A 13,289-nucleotide genomic window follows, 5' to 3' on the forward strand; every position below is an offset into this window, starting at 1 on the left:
GCACTTAAAGGGTTAATAGTATTGGGCACTTGAACCAGCAAGGAGAGGATTCATTATTTTGTATACCAGTATACTCTCTAGAGAGTTTTGTTTAGAGTGTTTAGAGTGTTTTCTATTTTTTTCAGTTTTATAATGCATTGGTTTGTATCAAGTATATACATAAAAAGATAGTAAAGTAAATAAAACAAAAAAAAAAAAAATTTCCTAGAAAACAGTATCAAAATAAACTTTTACGTTCTATTATCAACTGTGCTGCATAACAAAAGTAAAACAAATGTGTTAAAAAGCCGGCACTCCTGACAGTACCCCCTCCCCCACGGGGGCCACTGAACCACCAAGCCTTGGCTTCTGAGGAAAATCATTGTAGAAAATTCCCTTACCAAGTAAGGGGCATGTACATCAAAGTGTTTCTCCCAAGAGCATTTTTCAGAACCAAAGCCCTTCCACTGAATGAGGAACTGTAGAGACCCCCTGGAAATTCTGGAATCTAAGATCTTTTCCACCTCGTACTCCTGATAGCCGTCCACAAAGATAGACAAAGGGGGAGGTTGATCTGAAGAAAAGCAATTGGAAACTGCTGGTTTAACAAGGGAGACACGAAACACGTTGGGAATTTGCATCTCAGGTGAAAGTAAAAGTTGGACAGCTACAGGATTGACAACCTCAGAAATGGAGAAAGGACCGACAAATTTTGGGCCCATCTTTAAATGAATGTTCTTAGTGGATTACCACACCTTGTCAACGACGTTGTATAGAGAAGAGTATCTCTATCTGCGATCAGCAAAAGTTTTATGCACAAGAACACTCTCATACACTCAAATTTGCTTTGGTCGCGGCCCAAATAGCTAGCCTTGGAGGTAGCACAAACAGTACAAGCAGCAATAAAGTCTCTGACATCTTTACAGATAGTTGGCCACCAGACTAAACATCGTAGAAGCTGTAGAGTCTTTTCAGGACCGGGATGTCCAGCCTGCTTAGAACAATGGGTCTGTTGCAAAATGGGCAGGCGAAGCTCAGGGGGTACAAACACCATCCCAATATGTGTATCAGAAGGAGCGGAAGACTGACCAGCCAAGATTTGTTCAGCAAATTGGGGGGAAAGGGAAGCAATAATTCTGGCAGGAGGAATAACTGGATCTTGTATATCAGGATGACGATCCACCGGAGTGAAGCTTCGGGATAGGGCATTTGCTTTCCGATTCTTGAAACCTGGACGGTAGGTCAAAACAAAGTTGAAGCGGGAAAAGAAGAGAGCCCACCTTGCCTACTGGGGATTTAGTCTTTTAAGAGTTTGTACAAATTCTAGGTTCTGCATTCCGGTGGTAACGCCGGTTGTCATATTGAAGCCATGATGAGCTTATTTTGCTCTTTCTACTATACCACTATGATGCACTTGCTTTGCCAGTAATACCTACCGGGACTTTTATTTATAATAAAACACATATCGCTTGTTATAACACTCAGCTATCAGTGTCAATGTAATATGTCTAATAAGAAACAGACCAAGAAATGATTTACAAACAAGTTCAATACTAAAATAAAAATATTTAATTTTGTTATATATAATTTATTCAATGATGAAAAAGATTACTCTCCATATCCACAATTCATGTGGAAGGGATGTGAAAATATTGATACTACATGTTAAAGAAATGGGATGACGCAGACGCATATCACTAGACGCAGAGAAGGCGTTCGACCGAGTGAATTGGTTGCATTTATCAACAGTCTTGCAGAGAATGAATTTTCCGGTAGAATTGAGGAAAGCCATTATGGCCCTGTACCACCGACCCTCAGCTCAGGTGATCATTAATGGCACCCTTTCTACTCCCTTCTATATAACCAATGGGACCCGTCAGGGGTGCCCATCATCCCCGCTAATTTATACATTGGCAATCAAACCATTAGCACAATCTATACGGCAAAAATCCGACATTAAAGGGGTTAACATAGCAGGACATACCCATAAAGTGGGATTATTTGCAGATGATACGGTTATCTATGTGACCTCTCCATTGCAATCACTGGGTAGCTTAAATAAGTTAATACAAGTGTATTCAGAAGTATCTTATTACAAACTTAATGAAACAAAAACACAGGCACTAAGTATTAATATATCTGATAGTGAACTTTTATTTTTTTAAAAAAACTTTAAGTTTGAATGGAGACTGGACTCTATAAAATATCTGGGTATAGAACTGACATCATCCTTGGAGGATTTGGTTAGGGTAAATGTGAATAACCTTTATAGAGATATACACAATAATATGAAATCATGGAGACTACAATATCTATCTTGGCTGGGAAGGGTTCATGTATTAAAAATGATGGTATTACCAAAAATATTGTATATATTCAGAACTATACCTATCCAGATCTCTAAAGCATACTTGGTTAAACTACAGAAACTGTTTATGTGGTCAGATCATATTCCTAGAGTGTCACAAGGTATATTACAATTGTCTAGGGGTATGGGTGGGATTAATGCCCCAAATATTATTAAGTATTATCAGGCTGTTAGTTTGGAACAACTTAAGGCATGGATGACTCTGGACTGTGGGAAAAGATGGGTGCAAATAGAACAAGATTTGGTCTCTCCATTGTCACTACCGCAATTTCTAGGTTCTCCAACTCCGTTAAAGGCACTTAACCGGCAAAAAGTGGCACCGACAATAATTCATGCGTGTGATACATGGCAAAAATACAAGGAAAAAACTGATAGTCTCCCATATCTGTCTCCAGTGGCACCAATAGTGACTTTTGAACTGCTCATTCCGAATTTAAGATTAACCACATGGGGTCAATTCAGATTCGCCCCCATTCATTATCTAACAAAGAATGGTCAATTATTACCATTTGAGGAGCTGCAGAAGCTATTACAACTACCGAAGTCTACATTCTACCAGTATCTACAGATTAGGCACCTTATGGGGGCAATGAACTCGATTCCGCTAAGGAAACCGACGTACTTGGAAAAATGGTTAACAACTCTAACTCCAGCAAGAGGTGGTATCTCGTTGTGGTACAAAGCTTTAACCCCTTCTACAGATATTAAACAATCTATCACTGTTCAAAAATGGGAGAAGAGGCTATAGGTGAACCTATCAGCACTACAATGGAAACAGATATTTTCCAACCCCTCTGAATTCTCTAAATGTATAACACACTTGGAAACATCAAGGAAAATTCTGTACGACTGGTATATGACACCAAGTAAGTTAAACCGTATATACAAGAATATTTCAAACAGATGCTGGAGAGGGTGCCATCAAAATGGAGATCGTGTACATATTTGGTGGAAATGTCCAAAACTGCATCCCTTGTGGTCACAATTAGAATCATTTATTGAATCAACGTGGAATGTCCAAGCACCTGTTACTGAAGAATTTATCATATTGGGATTAATTCCACTAACAGTACCAAAGCCCTATCATACAATCATTCATCATATACTATATGCAACAAGACAAATAATCGCGAGGAACTGGAAAAGTACCGATATTCCCTCAATTCAACAGATAGTCAAGAATGTGGAGTTACAATATCAATACGAGAAAATAGCTGCACTAGCCAATAATAGGATTAGGAAATTTTATATTTCATGGGAAAAATGGTCTCTGGTCGGTATTAGATGTTAAATGATTTGCAAGTAGCTCATACCTCTCTTCCCCTTTTTTTTTTTTTTTCTTTTTCTTTCTCTTTCCTTCTTTTTCTTTTTTTAGAGCACACTGCTCTTGCTTTAAAAATTAATAAAGAGATATATTGCAAAAAAAAAAAAAAAAAAAAAAAGAAATGGGATGAAAGTGAATCCTTCATTTAGCCCATAGGGGATTTTGCTATTCATGACATAACTCCATCGTGCCTCCTGTTGTAGTAATATTTTATTAGCATTCCCAATTTTGGTGGTTTGTTTGACCTATTCAACTGTAATGAATTTCATTGCTTCTCGTGTTGCCATTGTGATGTTCATTTATATGGTTTGTGATGGATGTGTTTTGTTTGTGTTTTACATCACCGACATGTTCTAGTATTCTTCTACAGAATTCCCTCAATGTTTTACCTACATAAATCATACTGCAGGCACATACCATTATATAGAACACGCCTGGAGTTTTACAGTTCATGAAGCTATTTAGTTTGTATTTCTCTCCTCTTCATTATTTTTCTGTTTTTTCAACAAAAGGGCAGGCCAGACAGTCTCCACATCTATAACATCCCTTTAGTTTATTAGTTAACCAAGTGGGTTTTGTGACCTGTGTGTAATAACTTTGAGTTAGCTAGTCATGCAGATTTTTACTACTTTCAGTTGTTTGTCCTGTTGTAAAATATGCCAATGTTTACTTATGATGTTTGTTATCTTTTTATGTTCAGCACTGTACTCCTCAATTAACCTGATCATTTTAGTACCATCTGTATTACTCTGTACCTTTCTTTTATTTGAAGTCAGAAGGGTCTGTCTGTCTGAGTCAATAGCTCTTTTATAAGCTCCCTTCAAGGAGAAAGGGCTGTAGCCTCTTTCTTTAAAACTCACATAAAGTTTCTTATCTTCAACTTCACTCTTGGTACTGGCCTATTGAGATCCCTTTAGTATTTCTGTGGTGCTGGCTTGTGGCATGCAACAGATTGTTTTAACCGTTTCTTTCCTATATACTGTTGTGAATATGTTGTCATTAAGATCACGGTATGTACGTATATCTAGGAAATTAACACCTTCTCTATTTATTTCAGCTGTCACTTTTAAAGTGATGTTATTGATGTTAAATGTTTACTGAACTGTTCCTGTGTACCAGAACATATAAGTACTATATTGTCAATATAGCGCAACCACAAATGAATAAGCCGAGTGTATTCTATTAGATGTTCTCCAAATACCACCCTGCTCTCCCACCAGCCTAAATACAAATTGGCATAAGAGGGTGCGCACGTACTGCCCATAGCTCCAGATGCCATATCACATTCATAGTGTCCTGTCCAAATGATGGAAGGCTTGTGACTTCATCTACATAAATACTTGCAGATTCTGTTAGACTTCCTATGTCTGAAACTATTGGGCACCCAGTAGGTGATTTTGTGGTCTTATGTATTTTTGGGATTGTATAAAATCTCGGATCTAGTAGGTTTTTGGTCACCATGAACTCATATTCGTCCTTACTTAAAATCCCATTCTCTCTGCCTTTTTTTAAAATGTAGACTAAGGATTGAAATTTTGTTGTGGGATCACTTTTTAATTGTGCATAGCAATTTTTATCATTCAGCTGTCTTGTGCATTCCTGCACATTTTGCTTTCTGTCTAAGATGACAATATTACCACATTTATCACTTGGTTTTATTATGGTATCATTATTACCTTCCAGTTCTTTTAACCCCTGTCTTTCTTTCCAAGAGATTGTTTATTTTATTCTCTGCCTGTTTATTGGCCAAGTGTAGTTGTCTAAAATCATTTGCACATGCTTCAATAAAAACCTCAACTCTAGGACACAGAGGACTGGGAGGAGTGAATGTACTTTTTGGTTTTAATGGCATAAATGCATCCTTTATTGTGGTTCTAATTTGTTCATTGTCTTTTAACAGGTGACACAGGTCTTCTAAAGCCCTTTACTCCTATGCTGACCATTCCATTTTGTTATCACTCTTGCAGAAATGTTTATGTAATTTTCTCCGTAATAAATGAAGATCCTTTATCCAGTTAAATACAGTTAAAGTGCTTGTGGGTGCAAAAGTTAAACTTTTCTGTAGTGCTTTGGTCTGGTAATCATTTAAAACATAGTTGGAGAGGTTAAAGACTTTTAGAGAATTGCTAGTGTTTATCAACAGCTGGCACCCGAATTATACACTTCCTGGCAAGGACACATATAATATGGGGCAAATTCACTAAGATGCGAAGTTGCGCCAGGCGCAACTTCGCCGCACTTCGCCACACTTCGCCAGGCGTAGTTTCGCCAGGGCTCCGCAAATTCACTAAAATCCGAAGTTGCGCACAGGGGTAGCGTAAGGTTGCGAAGTTGCGCTAGCATTGATTCGCTATATAAAGCGAAGTTGCGCTAGAGAAGGCTAATTTGCATACGGCGCGAAATTCAAATTTCAATGGAGGAACACGTATCTGCACTACAAATGCCTAGAAAACCTTCAAATCAGCAAATAAAAATTTTATTTTGCCCAACACATGTGCCCACTGTCTAGGTAAGTTGCCATGAGTCAGGAAATGTAGGGGGGAGGAAGGGGAGCCCCAAAAAATTTTCGATCTTTTTCAGCCTATCACCCATCATGTAGAAAACACGCCAGCGTTTTTCCCTATCTACTCTATTGCGCTTCGCCAGGTCTGAGGTGGCGAAGGAAGTCTAGCGTAAAAGGCAGCGTTCAGTACACTGCGCAAGTTAGTGAATTTGCGTAGTTTCGTCGCTAGCGAAGATTCGCCTGGCGTAAGGTTGCGAAGTAACACTAGCGAAACTACGCCAGCGTTCGTTAGTGAATTTGCGCAGTAGCGAAAATGCCAAACGCTAGCGAATTAACGCTAGCGTTCGGCGCTTCGCGCCTTAGTGAATTTGCCCCATAGGCGGAAGTGACATAAGTGCAAACGGAAGCACCATGCAGGACACGAATATGGCACTGGCCTACTTAACTAAGAGGGAAATGGGCACACACCACTTATGCCCCTGATAAAGCCTTTGGTACGGAGAAATGCGTAGAGTGGCATAGGTGGAGGGTGGCGAGACCAGCTCCCACTGTTCCCATCGTAGACAGGCACGAATTGACTGTTATGGGAATAATGGAAGGGAGGGGGCTGTGAAAATTTGCTGGAACATTTAGATTAGGGATGCACCTAATCCACTATTTTGGATTTGGCCGAACCCCAAATCCTTCGTAAAAAATTCGGCCAAATACCGAACCGAATCCTAATTTGCATACGCAAATTAGGGGTGGGAAGGGGAAAACATCTTTAACTTCCTTGTTTTGTGACAAAAAGTCACATTTGCATATGCAAATTAGGATTCAGATTGGGTTCGGCCTGAATCCTGGTGAAAAAGGCCGAATCCTGGCCGAATCCTGGATTCGGTGCATCCCTAATTTAGATATTTTCTGCACTAAACGGAAAACTCCTATTATACTATAATACTGTTATAGTATATAAGCCGAGTTTTTCAGCCCTAAAAATATGCTGAAAAACTCTACCTCGGCTTATACTCGGGTCAAGCGCAAAAACGGTCGCCGGCGTCTAAGAATAGTCGCCAGCATCAAAGAATAGTCGCCGGCATCCAAAAACGAGACGTTGGCACCTCCAATGGGAGCAGAAACCGTCAATTTTTTTAATTAAATTTACCAGAAGCTGCTGCATTTCTCACCCTAGGCTTATACTCGAGTCAATAAGCTTTCCCAGTTTTTGGAGGTAAAATTAGGTACCTCGGCTTATACTCGGGATGGCTTATACTCGAGTATATATGGTACTATCCATTAACGGGTCCACGTGCCACCTGTTGTGCTTTTTAGCCTAAATGTTTTATGGACATTGTCCAGCACTGCGTAAGGTGACTGATACGCAGTGAGTTTTTGAAGTTGTTTTTGTGGTGTCATGTGGGCAGATTTACTAAAGTGCGAGGTGGCTAACGCTAGTGACGATTCTCTAGCGTTACCGTACACAGGGACATTGCTTATTTACTAACAGGCAGAGGCGCCAATTCTCTAGCAAAAGAGACTGGCACTAGCAGTCATTCGCACTCTATCGCCAGATGAGTTTTTGCTCTGGCGAACGGTCGTTCCTCCGCAAATTCACTAAAGTTTGTATTTTACTGAACGTTACCTCTTTTGCCAGAGTTGCCTTCGCCACCTCAGACCAGACGAAGTGCATTAAAGTAGCTAGATCTTCCTCAATCTTCTGTCACTTGCATTATATTCTGTGAGCCGAAAACACATCAAAGTCCAAAAAATGCTGGCGTCTTTTCCTTTTTTCAGCCTGATTGCCTGCAAAAGACCTAACAAACTTTTTTTGGGTAACCTGTTTTCCCCAATACATTAGCAAATATATGGAACATTAATTTTACATTGGGCACATGTGTAGGGCATTGGAATAACGCTATTGCCTTTATTAAGGTTCCCTGGACATGTGTTTTTAAAAGTGTCATTTGTAAGTATATGCACCAACATTTATCGTAAAGACATCCATACAACTCCGCATTTTAGTGAAACTCCGCATTTTAGTGAATAAGCGTAGTCTGAGAGCATTTGCGCCTGGTGAAGTGTAGCGATAGGTGTGAAGCATTCGCTGGCACTTTAGTAAATCTGCCCCCAGTTGTGTGTCTACCTTGTTTTAGTTTAAGCTTCAATAAAAGTTAAGTTTTATACGCAGCTATTAATTTGTCCTGACTTCATGGTTATTGGGGGTACTAGAGAAAAAAATATACTACATTTGTATATGAGACACATTTGTCTAAATGTAATATCCCCTTTACAGACAATTCATGTATCTGAATAAAAATTTAAATGTAGCCAAAACCTACACTAAAGCAATAAACATAGAGGCAGATTTATTAAAGGGCAAAGTGGCAAATGCTGGCACCATTTCGCCAGCGTTATCGCCCGCAGGGACATTGCGATTTACTAACGGGTACAGGCACCAATTCGCTAGTGAAAGCTAGACGACAATTCACTCTTGCGAATGGACGTTACTCCGCAAATTCACTAAAATGCTGATTTTGCTGAATGTTACCTCTTTCCCCAGACTTGCCTTCGCCAGCTCAGACCAGGCGAAGTGCACTGCAGTGCATAGTTTTTCCTCAATCTTCTGTTACTTACATCATATTCTGAGTGGAAAAAGCATCAAAGTTCAAAAAACTCTGGCATCTTTTCTGGCGCCTGCAAAAGTCCTTAACATTTTTTTTGGGGTACCTGGTTTCCCCCATACATTTTCTAACATATGGAACATTAACTACACAGTGGGCTCATGTGTAGGGCATTATATTAACTCTAATGTCTTTTTATTAAGGTCCCCTGGAAATGCGTAATTAACAGTGGAAATGTAATGTATTTGCTGCAACATATAAAATAAAGATGTCCATTCAACTTTAAATTTCTCACTGTATGTAAATTAACCGGAGCACATGACCTCTAGCAAAGCATTCGGCGCCCACAATGAAACTCCACATTTTAGTGAATTAGCATTGTCTGAGCTAATTTTCGCCTGCCGAAGTGTAGCGATGTGTGCGAATCAGTCGCTGGCGACTTTTAGTCGGTTAGTGAATCTGCCCCATACACAAAATTTCATTGAACTTGGGGTATATTTATCAAATAGTAAAGTTGGAGATCACCACAATCGTTATCTCCATGCCCATTTCTATAAGATTTTGAAAGGCGTATTTATCAAATGGTGAACTTTCACCTTTTGATAAATATACCTTTAAAAATTTAAAACAACTGGACTTACTGAGTATTCAATGAAGACGTTTCACTAATCATCCGAGCAGCTTCTTCAGTTCAACTGACTGGTGTGGGAAGTTCTCGTCATATAAATTTTTCCACTAATCCAATCACAATGGCACATTGTAACTCTTCGAAGAGGTAACATCTGAAGAAATTCACAGAGGTGTTGATTCTGTGTAGTTACTGTGATAGGATTATCCAATGTGTCATGCAACTCCTAGACACACTGTTACTTGTGAGAGTTGCATGAATGGATGTGTAAAGTGTTCTGAAACCGCAGGGGTACAGATGTTAGAACAGCATTGTATGTAGCAGACAGGTGGTGTCGAAGGCCCCCTCCTCTGTTCAGGGATGGTTTCTCCACCTTGACATGAATCGCCTCTTTCACGCCTCGTTCAAACCAGCGGTCTTCTTTATCCAAGATTTAGACCTTGCTGTCTTCAAAGGAGTGTCCCTGGTCTTTTAGGTGTAGAAAAACAGCTGAGTCTTGCCATGTAGAGTTTGCCCTCCTGTGCTGAGCCATTTGCTTGGTGAGCAGTTGTTTTGTCTCCCCAATGTATAGATCTGTGCACTCCTCGCTACACTGGACTCCGTATACCACATTGCTTTGTTTTTCTTTTGGTGTTGGATCCTTTGGGTGTACCAGTTTTTGTCTCAGTGTGTTGCTAGGTTTGAAAAACACAGGGAAGTGGTGTTTGTTAAAAATCCTCCTGCGTTTCTCAGACACTCCAGCTACATATGGGATAAGTATGTTTCGCCTACTATGTGTCTCCGGGCGGTTATTTCTATTGGTGTTCCTGTTGGGCTTGGTTGCTGCTGTTTTGACAAAGGCCCAGTCTGGGTAGCCACACGCTTTCAAAGCTCCTCTAAGATGTTTTTGCTCTTTGTCTTTGGACTCATTTGCCACACATTCCGCCCTGTGGTGCAGAGTTCTAATGACACCCAGTTTGTGTTCCAGTGGATGGTGGGAATCAAACAACAGATATTGATCCGTATGAGTGGGTTTCCTGTATACTTCCGTCTTCAAGTTACCACCCTCTTGGATGAATATCAAACAGTCTAAAAGGGCAAGTTTGTTCTTGTGGACATTTTCCCTTGTGAACTTGTCCACTGAGTTAATGTGTTCTGTAAAGGCCACCACTTCATTGGATCTGATTTTAACCCAAGTGTCATCCACATACCTGAACCAGTGACTTGGTGTAGTTCCTGGAAAGTAAATAAGGCCCTCCTTTCCACTTCCTCCATGTACACGTTTGCTACAATAGGAGAGACTGGAGAACACATTGCACAGCCATGTTTCTGTCTATAAAAAAGGTTCTTGTACATGAAGTATGTGGTGTTAAGGCACAAATCTAGCAACAAACATACTTGGTTGGCACTGAGCTTTCTTCTGCTGCTGAGGGTGTTATCTTGTTGCAGTCGATTTCTTAAAGTCTCAATTGCCTCTGTAGTAGGTATACATGTGAACAAAGAAGTGATACATATGATACCATTGTTTCTTCTGCCTCTAGTGTAACGCCGTGAATCTTGGTTACAAACTCTTTGGCATTCTGGATATGATGCACTGTATTGCCTACCAACGGGGCTAAGATGTTAGCCAAGAATTTTGCAATGCTGTATGTCACTGAATTTATGCTGCTGACAATGGGTCTTAGTGGGGCTCTTTCTTTGTGTATCTTGGGGAGTCTGTATAAACATGGTGTGGCTTCTCTGGGGTACAGGCGGAGGTATAAAACTCGATCAATGGCTTTCTCCTTTTCAAGTTGTTGTAGGCAACCTATTACCTTTTTCTTGGAACCGCTGGTTGGGTCTTTCCTTAAGGGTTCATATGTATTGCTATCACTGAGTAGAGAGGTTACCGTATATACTCGAGTATAAGCCGTCCCGAGTATAAGCCGAGGTACCTAATTTTACCTCCAAAAACTTATTGACTCGAGTATAAGCCTAGGGTGAGAAATGCAGCAGCTTCTGGTAAGTTTAAATAAAAAAATTGAGGGTTTATGCTCCCATTGGAGGTGCCAGCGTCTCGTTTTTGGATGCCGGCGACCATTCTTGGACGCTGGCGACCATTCTTGGATGCCGGCGACCATTCTTGGACGCCAGCGACTATTCTCAGGTGCCGGCGGCTATTCTTAGATGCCAGCGACTATTCTTAGACGCCGGCGACCGTTTTTGCGCTTGACCCGAGTATAAGCCGAGGTAGAGTTTTTCAGCATATTTTTAGGGCTTAAAAACACGGCTTATACTCGAGTATATACGGTATCTTGCAGTCGTAGTCAGTTGTGTTGAGCACAACTGTGCATCTCCCTTTATCTGCTGGCAGGATAGTGATGTTCGGGTCCTTACTCAGAGAACTGAGCACTCTCCTCCCTTGTGTAGTAAGGTTAGAGGGAGGTGTTCTGACACTTGACAAAGCAGCTGACACTTTTAGCCGGAGTTGTTCCACTTCTTCCTTTTTGAAGTGATTATTTTTGATTCTGTGGCTGTGATGAGTTCAACTACTGGGATGTGTTGTGATGTCACTGCATAGTTTAACCCCTTGGCTAGCACGTCCTTTTCCGTCTGAGTTAGTACCCTATCTGATAGGTTCCTAACCCACATGTCTTTGGTGTTCTTTGGTGTCTCATCTTTCTGCCTCCAGGTTAGTTCTTCAGTCCTTTTACAACTGCTGCTTCGTGACAGTAATGTGGTGAATTTGCTTATTTGTCGCTCCTTACTCTTAATGTGTTGGGCAATCTGTACACAACCACCCTTTTCAGGGTTCCATCAGGCAGTTCTTTTGCCAGACTTAGTTTCAGATGTTCAACTTTCTGCTTAAGGGCATCAATGGTAAAGTTAATCTGTCTGACCCGTTCATTTATTAGATGTTTTTGGGCTTTTTGTAAAATCTTGTTGGCTCTGTGACTGTTTACCGTGGAACCCAGGCGTAGGCTACAAGTGGTGAGTCCCTGATGTCGGCATCTGAGATTAAAGTGTAGATGCTTTCAATAGTCTGCCAATTTTCTTGCTGTTCTTTCATATTCCCAAACCAGTTTTAGAGTATTCTCTCCAAAATGAATGGCAATATCAAGGTGGATAAACCATCGCTGAACAGAGGAGGGGGCCTTCGACACCACCTGTCTGCTACATACAATGCTGTTCTAACATCTGTACCCCGGCGGTTTCAGAACACTTCACACATCCATTCATGCAACTCTCACAAGTAACACCTGTGTCTAGGAGTTGCATGGATTCAAAGTTTCAAAGGAAAACCAGCGCTCACAGCACGAGGTCAGATCCACGTAAAAAAGAGAAAAAGAATAAAAGAGAAAAGAGAAATTTCCACCAATAACTTAGGCCTAACAAGGAGCGACGCTCAGGGCCATTTTGATTGAGGGACAGTGGCTTCTATATTGACCTGAGTCATATACCTACAGCTCCAACCAAAGTCTACGGGCCACAACTGTCCTTATACTATACCCTTTTAACTGTGCCACAACTTCAGACGCTTGGTCGTCACTCTCCCCACTGCTACAAGTCGTGCCTGATTTGGACCTGCTTGCAGATCCTGCACATACGGCCTAGTTCCATCATACAGGCCCTCTCATGCCTCAAGTTTTGAAACTCCCCAAGTCCCAATCTGGTCATATTTATCTTGGGAAGGGACACCATTAGGGGTACAATCCCATACCACATTAATCTACGACTCAAAGGCAATATCATTTGCTACCTCTACAAACATATAGGTCCCATGTATAAAGTGAATCAGCAGACGACTGCAACAATCCACTGTAAAATACCACTGTAAAACCCCCACAACCTAAATATCACGAAGATAAACTATTACTACTCTCTGGCTAGAGAAGTTAAAGGGTGCTAATATACTCTTGGAATTGTCA

At 40.7% G+C, this 13,289-nt stretch overlaps 1 pseudogene; it reads right to left on the reverse strand.

Moving 5' to 3' along the window:
* Positions 1-243: 243 nt before the first annotated feature.
* Positions 244-13,038, reverse strand: LOC108718516 (annotated as a pseudogene).
* Between the last annotated feature and the right edge of the window lie 251 nt (positions 13,039-13,289).

Source organism: Xenopus laevis, chromosome 6L (genome assembly GCF_017654675.1).
Source record: "Xenopus laevis strain J_2021 chromosome 6L, Xenopus_laevis_v10.1, whole genome shotgun sequence".
Taxonomy (NCBI): domain Eukaryota; kingdom Metazoa; phylum Chordata; class Amphibia; order Anura; family Pipidae; genus Xenopus; species Xenopus laevis.